Source organism: Tribolium castaneum, unplaced genomic scaffold, assembly GCF_031307605.1.
Source record: "Tribolium castaneum strain GA2 unplaced genomic scaffold, icTriCast1.1 ptg000088l, whole genome shotgun sequence".
Classification (NCBI taxonomy): Eukaryota; Metazoa; Arthropoda; class Insecta; order Coleoptera; family Tenebrionidae; genus Tribolium; species Tribolium castaneum.
Window position 1 is genome coordinate 22,501 of NW_026986685.1, and position 10,000 is coordinate 32,500.

Consider the following 10,000-nt stretch of genomic DNA (forward strand, 5'->3'; position numbering starts at 1 on the left):
CTCTCGCCTAGCACATAGCTCTCGCCTAGCACATAGCTCTCGCCTAGCACATAGCTCTCGCCTAGCACATAGCTCTCGCCTAGCACATAGCTCTCGCCTAGCACATAGCTCTCGCCTAGCACATAGCGCTCGCCTTGCACCATTCACTGCTTAATAACTACTGCATATAATAAAGTCACGATTGCTCATGTGGTAAAATAGTAATGACACAATCATTTTGTTTAAAGGTATGCAACCAACATTACACAAAACGCGCGCTAAAGTTGCCTAAAACCACGAAGTACTACGTATACTTTAATTGTAACGCAACTGGTTTCACAGTAAACGTGTATGAAAATTGCCTATATTCAAGAAGTACTACATTTGTTTAAATATTGTATTACTGTTACGAAGTACGACGTTTAAATATTATGAATTATTTTTAGTTGTATATAAAATCATAGCTATTTTTGTAAATTAATAATGCAACCCGCAATACACCAAATGTGTATTAATATTGCCTAACTTGTACGAAGTACAACGTTCATTTAAGTGCATTAAATATGGTGCTCTGTGTGATGAAATACGACGTTCATGTGACCATAAAGTAACAAACGAAGTACGGCGCTCACAAATGCAGCACTCAAAATTATTGTTTCATTGCACGACGTTTGCTTTGTTTCTGACTGCGACGAAATGCAGCGTTCATTTGACTTTGTACATAGTACAGACGAAGTACGACGTTTGCGAAGTACGGCACTCAAAATCGTGATTTTCATGTACGACGTTTATTTGCACGTCCTGCCGACTGCGACGGAGTACAGCGTTCAATTGACTTTGTACATAGTACAGACGAAGTACGACGTTTGCGAAGTACGGCACTCAAAATCGTGATTTTCTTGTACGACGTTTATTTGCACGTGCTGTCGACTGCGACGAAGTTAAGCGTTCATTTGACTTTGTACATAGTACAGACGAAGTACGACGTTTTCGAAGTACGGCACTCAAAATCGTGATTTTCTTGTACGACGTTTATTTGCACGTGCTGCCGACTGCGACGGAGTACAGCGTTCAATTGACTTTGTGCATAGTACAGACGAAGTACGACGTTTGCGAAGTACGGCACTCAAAATCATGATTTTCTTGTAAGACGTTTATTTGCAGTTGCTTCCGACTGCGACGAAGTACAGCGTTCAATTGACTTTGTACATAGTACAGACGAAGTACGACGTTTGCGAAGTACGGCACTCAAAATCATGATTTTCTTGTAAGACGTTTATTTGCAGTTGCTTTCGACTGCGACGAAGTACAGCGTTCAATTGACTTTGTACATAGTACAGACGAAGTACGACGTTTGCGAAGTACGGCACTCAAAATCATGATTTTCTTGTAAGACGTTTATTTGCAGTTGCTTCCGACTGCGACGAAGTACAGCGTTCAATTGACTTTGTACATAGTACAGACGAAGTACGACGTTTGCGAAGTACGGCACTCAAAATCATGATTTTCTTGTACGACGTTTATTTGCACTTGCTGTCGACTGCGACGAAGTTTAGCGTTCATTTGACTTTGTACATAGTACAAACGAAGTACGACGTTTGCGAAGTACGACACTCAAAATCATGATTTTCTTGTACGACGTTTATTTGCACTTGCTGTCGACTGCGACGAAGTTTAGCGTTCATTTGACTTTGTACATAGTACAGACGAAGTACGACGTTAGCGAAGTACGGCACTCAAAATCGTGATTTTCTTGTACGACGTTTATTTGCACGCGCTGTCGACTGCGACGAGGTTTAGCGTTCACTTGACTTTGTACATAGTATAGACGAAGTACGACGTTTGCGAAGTACGGCACTCAAAATCGTGATTTTCTTGTACGACGTTTATTCGCACGTGCTGCCGACTGCGACGAAATGCAGCGTTCATAGTACAAACGAAGTACGACGTTCACAAAGTGATGAAGTAAAACGTAAACAATAAATAATAATAATGCAACCCACAATACACTAATTGTGTATTAAAATTGCATAACCTACACGAAGTACGACGTTCAAGAATACTAAAGAATTTTATTTGTGTTGTATATAATGAAAAAACAGCAAATTTTTTTGCAAATTACGTATCTGTAAATAAATGTAAACATTTAGCAACTAATCAAAATTGTTTTTTTTGCCTAGATATTAAAGTAAAACATAAAAATACATTAAATTTATAAAATGCAACCCGCAGCACACTAGATGTGCATTAATATTGCATAACCTTCACGAAGTACGACGTCCAAAAATATTAATTTTTTTTTATATTGAGGTTAAAAGTGAGAAAACATAAATTAATAATAATGCAACCTGCAATACACTTAATATGTACTGATCTTGCATAACCTTTACGAAGTACTACGTTCAAGTATAAATTAATATTATTGTGACTCGCAATACACTAAATTTGTATCAATATTGCATAACCTACACGAAGTACGACGTTCAAGAATATTAAAGAATTTTATTTGTGTTGTATATAATAAAAAAACAGCAAATTTTTTTGCAAGTTACGTATCTGTAAATAAATGTAAACATTCAGCAACTAATCAAAAATGTTTTTTTGCCTAGACATTAAAGTAAATCATAAGAATACATTAAATTTATAAAATGCAACCCGCAGCACAACAGATGTGCATCAATATTGCATAACTGTTACGAAGTACGACGTCCAAAAATATTAAATTTTTTTTTATATGAAGGTAAAAAGTGAGAAAACATAAATTAATAATAATGCAACCTGCAATACACTTAATGTGTACTGATGTTGCATAACCTTCACGAAGTACTACGTTCAAATATAAATTAATATTATTGCGACCCGCAATACACTAAATTTGTATCAATATTGCATAACTTACACGAAGTACGACGTTTAAAAATATTAAATGTTTTATTTGTAGTTTGCATATAATAAAAAAAAAACAAATTTTGATGTAAATTACGTATCTATAAATAAACGTACACATTTAACAATTAAATAAACATAGTATTTTGGCCTAGATATTAAATTAAAACATAAAAATGCATAATATTTATTAAAATGCAACTTGCAATACACCAAATGTGTATTAATATTGCATAACCTTTACGAAGTACGACGTTCACGAAGTACGTCGTTTACGAAGTGCGACGTTTACGAAGTACGTCGTTTACGAAGTGCGACGTTCACGAGGTACGTCGTTTACGAAGTGCGACGTTCACGAAGTACGTCGTTTACGAAGTGCGACGTTCGCGAAGTACGACGTCTACACATTAGGGCACTCAAAATTATTGTTACGTTGTACGACATTCAGACGTTCCAACTGCGACTAACTACAGCATTCATTTGACTTTGCACATACGACGAACGAAGTACGACGTTTACGAAGTACGGCGCTTAAAATAATTTTGTTTTTATTAATTAATTATTTTTTTTAAAACAAACGTTTTTATAATTAAATTTTATAATGGTTTAAATATAAAATATGACTTTTTAATATTATCAATATTTAAAATATTTTCTCCCTTTTGTGTGTATGCCTTATAGTTATAGAGCTGTGCGCTTCGGTAGACGTCGCCTGTGGAGCTATGTCAGTGGAGCGGTGCGCACATCCAATACCGAGCGGCTGCCTCGATCGGTGTCGCGCTGGTATACATATGGTAGTGGTGTGTGTCGATGCGTTGAGTGAGGCGATATGAACGGTGTAACGGTTTAGTCGAAGTTTATCATAAATGACGACGACAAAACGACCGATTATGTATACGTTCTGCATTTGCTTCCAATTTATCGACGTTTATTGCACATTTCCGCTATCGAATTCGAATAGGGCTTTGCTTGCGAGATTGCTTTATTTTGTGATTTTGTGGCTCGCCCAGTTCCCCACAGCGAGATTGCGGATGCGGCAAAACGTATTCTCTTACGTTGGCGGTCCTTATGCAATCAAACTTTGTTGAACTAACAAATGTTTGTGATTTAAACAAACAAAAATAATAAATGCGTCAACTCTCTAATATCCGAGCGAGAATATTTATATAATATTCGTAACGTTTATGGATTCGAAAGAATTTCATAAATTCACGTCGCATTCAATCTTGCGAAGAGTGAAGAGAATGTTTGAACTTTTAAATCGGCAAAGGTAAAAAATAATATTATAAATATTATTATTATGCCTTTATTGACCGATATATGTGTTGTGGTGTTTAACGACTACGACGACGATGATGACGATACATTTATCTCTATATCGTACGAAGAAAAGAAGAAACAGCGTGGCGTTACTTTCTTATATGTTAGATTGTTTCGCACAAACGCGCATATTCTTCATCTTTATAAACGATGATGATGAGTATTTTATTCTCTCGTCTGTCTCAAAAAACACAAAAACACAGTTCCCTGGTTGATCCTGCCAGTAGTCATATGCTTGTCTCAAAGATTAAGCCATGCATGTCTCAGTACAAGCCAAATTAAGGTGAAACCGCGAAAGGCTCATTAAATCAGTTATGGTTCCTTAGATCGTACCCACATTTACTTGGATAACTGTGGTAATTCTAGAGCTAATACATGCAAACAGAGCTCCGACCGGAGACGGAAGGAGCGCTTTTATTAGATCAAAACCAATCGGTGGCGGTTTCGCCGTCATCGTACAACTTGGTGAATCTGAATAACTTTACGCTGATCGCACGGTCTCGCACCGGCGACGCATCTTTCAAATGTCTGCCTTATCAACTGTCGATGGTAGGTTCTGCGCCTACCATGGTTGTAACGGGTAACGGGGAATCAGGGTTCGATTCCGGAGAGGGAGCCTGAGAAACGGCTACCACATCCAAGGAAGGCAGCAGGCGCGCAAATTACCCACTCCCGGCACGGGGAGGTAGTGACGAAAAATAACGATACGGGACTCATCCGAGGCCCCGTAATCGGAATGAGTACACTCTAAACCCTTTAACGAGGATCAATTGGAGGGCAAGTCTGGTGCCAGCAGCCGCGGTAATTCCAGCTCCAATAGCGTATATTAAAGTTGTTGCGGTTAAAAAGCTCGTAGTCGAATTTGTGTCCCGCGCCGCCGGTTCATCGTTCGCGGTGTTAACTGGCGTTTCGCGGGACGTCCTGCCGGTGGGCTTAGCTCGAGAGGGCGGCCCAACTCAATCCCGCCGCGGTGCTCTTCATTGAGTGTCGAGGTGGGCCGGCACGTTTACTTTGAACAAATTAGAGTGCTTAAAGCAGGCTAAAACTTCGCCTGAATACTGTGTGCATGGAATAATGGAATAGGACCTCGGTTCTATTTTGTTGGTTTTCGGAACCCCGAGGTAATGATTAATAGGAACGGATGGGGGCATTCGTATTGCGACGTTAGAGGTGAAATTCTTGGATCGTCGCAAGACGGACAGAAGCGAAAGCATTTGCCAAAAACGCTTTCATTGATCAAGAACGAAAGTTAGAGGTTCGAAGGCGATCAGATACCGCCCTAGTTCTAACCATAAACGATGCCAGCTAGCGATCCGCCGACGTTCCTCCGATGACTCGGCGGGCAGCTTCCGGGAAACCAAAGCTTTTGGGTTCCGGGGGAAGTATGGTTGCAAAGCTGAAACTTAAAGGAATTGACGGAAGGGCACCACCAGGAGTGGAGCCTGCGGCTTAATTTGACTCAACACGGGAAACCTCACCAGGCCCGGACACCGGAAGGATTGACAGATTGAGAGCTCTTTCTTGATTCGGTGGGTGGTGGTGCATGGCCGTTCTTAGTTGGTGGAGCGATTTGTCTGGTTAATTCCGATAACGAACGAGACTCTAGCCTGCTAAATAGGCGTATTTCGACATCCCAAATGCCGGCTGGAGCCGGGTTCGCCCGGTCTCTATGTGCGGTTTTTACTGTCGGCGTACAAACAATTCTTCTTAGAGGGACAGGCGGCTTCTAGCCGCACGAGATTGAGCAATAACAGGTCTGTGATGCCCTTAGATGTTCTGGGCCGCACGCGCGCTACACTGAAGGAATCAGCGTGTCCTCCCTGACCGAGCGGTCCGGGTAACCCGCTGAACCTCCTTCGTGCTAGGGATTGGGGCTTGCAATTGTTCCCCATGAACGAGGAATTCCCAGTAAGCGCGAGTCATAAGCTCGCGTTGATTACGTCCCTGCCCTTTGTACACACCGCCCGTCGCTACTACCGATTGAATGATTTAGTGAGGTCTTCGGACCGGTGCGCGGTGGCGTTTCGACGTTGCCGATGTTGCTGGGAAGATGACCAAACTTGATCATTTAGAGGAAGTAAAAGTCGTAACAAGGTTTCCGTAGGTGAACCTGCGGAAGGATCATTAACGTGTAAATGTTGTTGTTTAGTTGTCACACATACACACACATTTTGTCTGTGCTGATCAACAAAAAACACACATACATACACTATTCGTATGATGATCAATTCTCATACAAAATTCTTTATTATGCGTCGAACGGAAAAGCAACAACGGGTCGTCTTGCATTAAGCGGATCTGTTGTTACGTTTTTCGATTTATTTTATAAATCGATTGTAAACGTGCCGTAAACGACGTTTTCAAAGAATTTTTTCGAACATTAACACGAATCAATATTGTCGAAAGATGGTTATGTGCTAACGTTTTATTATTGCTTTCGCAGTGCCGGTCTTAGCGTATTTCCATCATCGTATTCGCTTCGAAAAAAAGTACTAATACACAGTGGTGGTGTATAATTAATGTGCAAGAGATGTTGTTGTTGTTGTTGTAGTATTTGTATATGGTTGGAGTTATTTATAATAACAAACAAGAATGAATGAATGAATAATAATGGTGTCTGCCAATACGATCGTACTTTATGTACACGACTAAAACTTTATACATACAAACCATAATAATAAATAAACTCGAAACAACCAACAACAAAATTAATACGCTACTGTACATACAAATACACATTTATACATACCATCATTTTACTTAACCGATGGTGAGTGATGTTTGAAAAATAAACGCTTAGGCTTACGGTTTTGTAAGCCAGTCTTTGCGTATTTTCTTCATCGTATTCGCTTCGGAAAAAAGAAAATAAAGATGGTGTATAATTAATGTGTAAAAGAGATGTTGTAGTTGTAATTTAATTTGTAAATGGTTGGAGTTTATTAATAAATAAAAGGGGCTGTCTATTCGTCTGTACTTTATGTACAAGACTAAAACTTTATACATACAAACCATAATAATAAATAAACTCGAAACAACCAACAACAAAATTAATACGCTACTGTACATACAAATACACATTTATACATACCATCATTTTACTTAACCGATGGTGAGTGATGTTTGAAAAATAAACGCTTAGGCTTACGGTTTTGTAAGCCAGTCTTTGCGTATTTTCTTCATCGTATTCGCTTCGGAAAAAAGAAAATAAAGATGGTGTATAATTAATGTGTAAAAGAGATGTTGTAGTTGTAATTTAATTTGTAAATGGTTGGAGTTTATTAATAAATAAAAGGGGCTGTCTATTCGTCTGTACTTTATGTACAAGACTACAAAAACGTTTTATAACAATAAAAAGCTCGAAACAACCAATAACAAAATATACTACTACTATACTACTATACATACAAACGCACATTTATAAATACATAAAATCAATTTACTTTATCGATAGTGAGTGATGTTTGGAAAAAAACGCTTAGGCTTACGGTTTTCGGGTACCTGGGTTCCGCATGCGTCGAAGTAATAATTTACTTTAACGACGCGACGAACCGTAGGAATCTAAATAAAAAAGTTTATTAACTTTTTTAGATTCTGTGGGTTTTAAATGATATACGCCCGACTGACGAAGGAACGTTTTGCACTGCCTGTGCTTTTCTTTTGATTCGTTTTTATGTCGACGGACGTTCTTAGAATGCCCACCAAACGACGTATCACACAAAACACCCTACAATTGTATTGTTTGGTAAATATTGTTGTGATTAAGTTTGTAGCTGTGGCGTTTGTTTGAAGAAAACGTCTGGTTTTTCGACATATTTTCTATTTAATAAATATACATAATGCTTATCGCAAAAGGAGCAGAGTTTTATAGACAAAGTTGATAGAGAAAAAAAACCTAATAGATATATATACGTATTTATAAAACGTTAATATCATCGGGTTATTCTTTATGTAAACTTAAACTATAACTGCATACTCTTTTCGATAAGTAGAAACAAATGCCACTTTAATTAAATAAAATATTATAAAATATAACGCCGAACGTTTCTTTCGATTGGTCCGTTTCTCACATATACATCACAATTGTAATAACCTTAAGTAGTTATTTTTGTTGTTGTGTGATGATGAAACGATTTCGATGTGGAACGGTGCGTTATGTAATAATATTTTAAATTTGTTTGAAAAGATTACCCTGAACGGTGGATCACTTGGCTCGTGGGTCGATGAAGAACGCAGCTAATTGCGCGTCAACTTGTGAACTGCAGGACACATGAACATCGACATTTCGAACGCACATTGCGGTCCTCGGATATACTGTTCCCGGACCACTCCTGGCTGAGGGTCGTGTCAATTTCAAAGACTGCTCGGTTTTTGTCTTAAACACAGCGCACAATGTTGTGTAGACAATTACGTCGGAGCGTGTTGGGTGCAAATATGACGCGTTACTATAATTGTTAATTGATTGTCGGTTGTCATAATAAAATATTATGCAACGTAGACAACAATAAAAACAATATAAATAATAACGCGGCATCCTAAAACGCAATAGCGGCTGACATTCTTATTAGTTTGTTGGTACAAGTTGGTTTAGACGTAGCACGTCCGATATTAAAAAGCAGCCACAACGCTTAAATTTCGAACGAAGCGATCGTCGTGTCCGAGACGTTAAAGTTGTTTATATGCATATTTTATGCACTATAATTAACAACAACAACATTCTCGCAACGACGTCAGATCGATGTTTGAAATTGTTTGGAGGCAGCCATATAAACGGAATACGTGTAATTATCGTCTGACAAAATAAAGGCAAATTTATATTTGCGACCTCAGAGCAGGTGAGACTACCCGCTGAATTTAAGCATATTATTAAGCGGAGGAAAAGAAACTAACTAGGATTTCCTTAGTAGCGGCGAGCGAACAGGAAAAAGCCCAGCACTGAATCCCGCGGCCGAAACCGGACGCCGGGAAATGTGGTGTTAGGGAGGATCCGTCATCCCGAGATTGTGCGACGCGTCCAAGTCCATCTTGAACGGGGCCACAGCCCATAGAGGGTGCCAGGCCCGTAGTGACCGTTGCCGATAACGGGAGGATCTCTCCTCAGAGTCGGGTTGCTTGAGAGTGCAGCCCTAAGTGGGTGGTAAACTCCATCTAAGGCTAAATATGACCACGAGACCGATAGCGAACAAGTACCGTGAGGGAAAGTTGAAAAGAACTTTGAAGAGAGAGTTCAATAGTACGTGAAACCGTTCAGGGGTAAACCTGAGAAACCCGAAAGGTCGAAAGGGGAGATTCAGCGTGACTCGATAGCGGCGCTAAATGATCATGCGACGAACGGCGTACGCGTCGTTCGCGCCTTTTGTTTATGCGAACCGAAGTCGAACGCGTGCACTTCTCCCCCAGTAGGACGTCGCGATCCTTTGGGTGTCGATCTAAGGCCCGCGGTGGAGCCCGTTCGAACGGTTCGCCGTTTCGGACGAACCCGCGGTGTTTCCCGGTCGACTCGCTCGAAGGTATGCATATGGCGCCGGGCCGCTACACAGTTAGCGTCCGACCATTGGCAAGCGCGTTCGTTTATGACGGTAATCGCACCTGGTGTCGGTTCTGTCTACGAATGGCTGTTCGCCAATGAGTTCTCGGACAGACTCGGTTGAAACGCCGATCTGCGACGCTATAGCTTTGGGTACTTTCAGGACCCGTCTTGAAACACGGACCAAGGAGTCTAGCATGTGCGCGAGTCATTGGGACATGACTAAACCTAAAGGCGCAATGAAAGTGAAAGTTCGTCTTGCACGGACTAAGGGAAGATGGGCGGCCGTTA

At 40.2% G+C, this 10,000-nt stretch overlaps 3 non-coding genes across 3 annotated transcripts in view; all 3 read left to right on the forward strand.

The window, feature by feature from the left end:
* Positions 1-4,389: 4,389 nt before the first annotated feature.
* LOC135267764 (small subunit ribosomal RNA) lies at positions 4,390-6,312 on the forward strand. The gene has a single exon (XR_010336137.1). It is a non-coding gene; the product is annotated as a small subunit ribosomal RNA (ribosomal RNA).
* A 2,058-nt stretch (positions 6,313-8,370) lies between these two features.
* Positions 8,371-8,527, forward strand: LOC135267763 (5.8S ribosomal RNA). Its single transcript, XR_010336136.1, has one exon. It is a non-coding gene; the product is annotated as a 5.8S ribosomal RNA (ribosomal RNA).
* A 476-nt stretch (positions 8,528-9,003) lies between these two features.
* The window catches only part of LOC135267761 (large subunit ribosomal RNA), a 4,037-nt gene continuing 3,040 nt past the window's right edge, over positions 9,004-10,000 (forward strand). Inside the window, exon 1 of the ribosomal RNA XR_010336134.1 lies at positions 9,004-10,000. This exon is cut by the window's right edge and continues 3,040 nt beyond it. This is a non-coding gene — a ribosomal RNA (large subunit ribosomal RNA).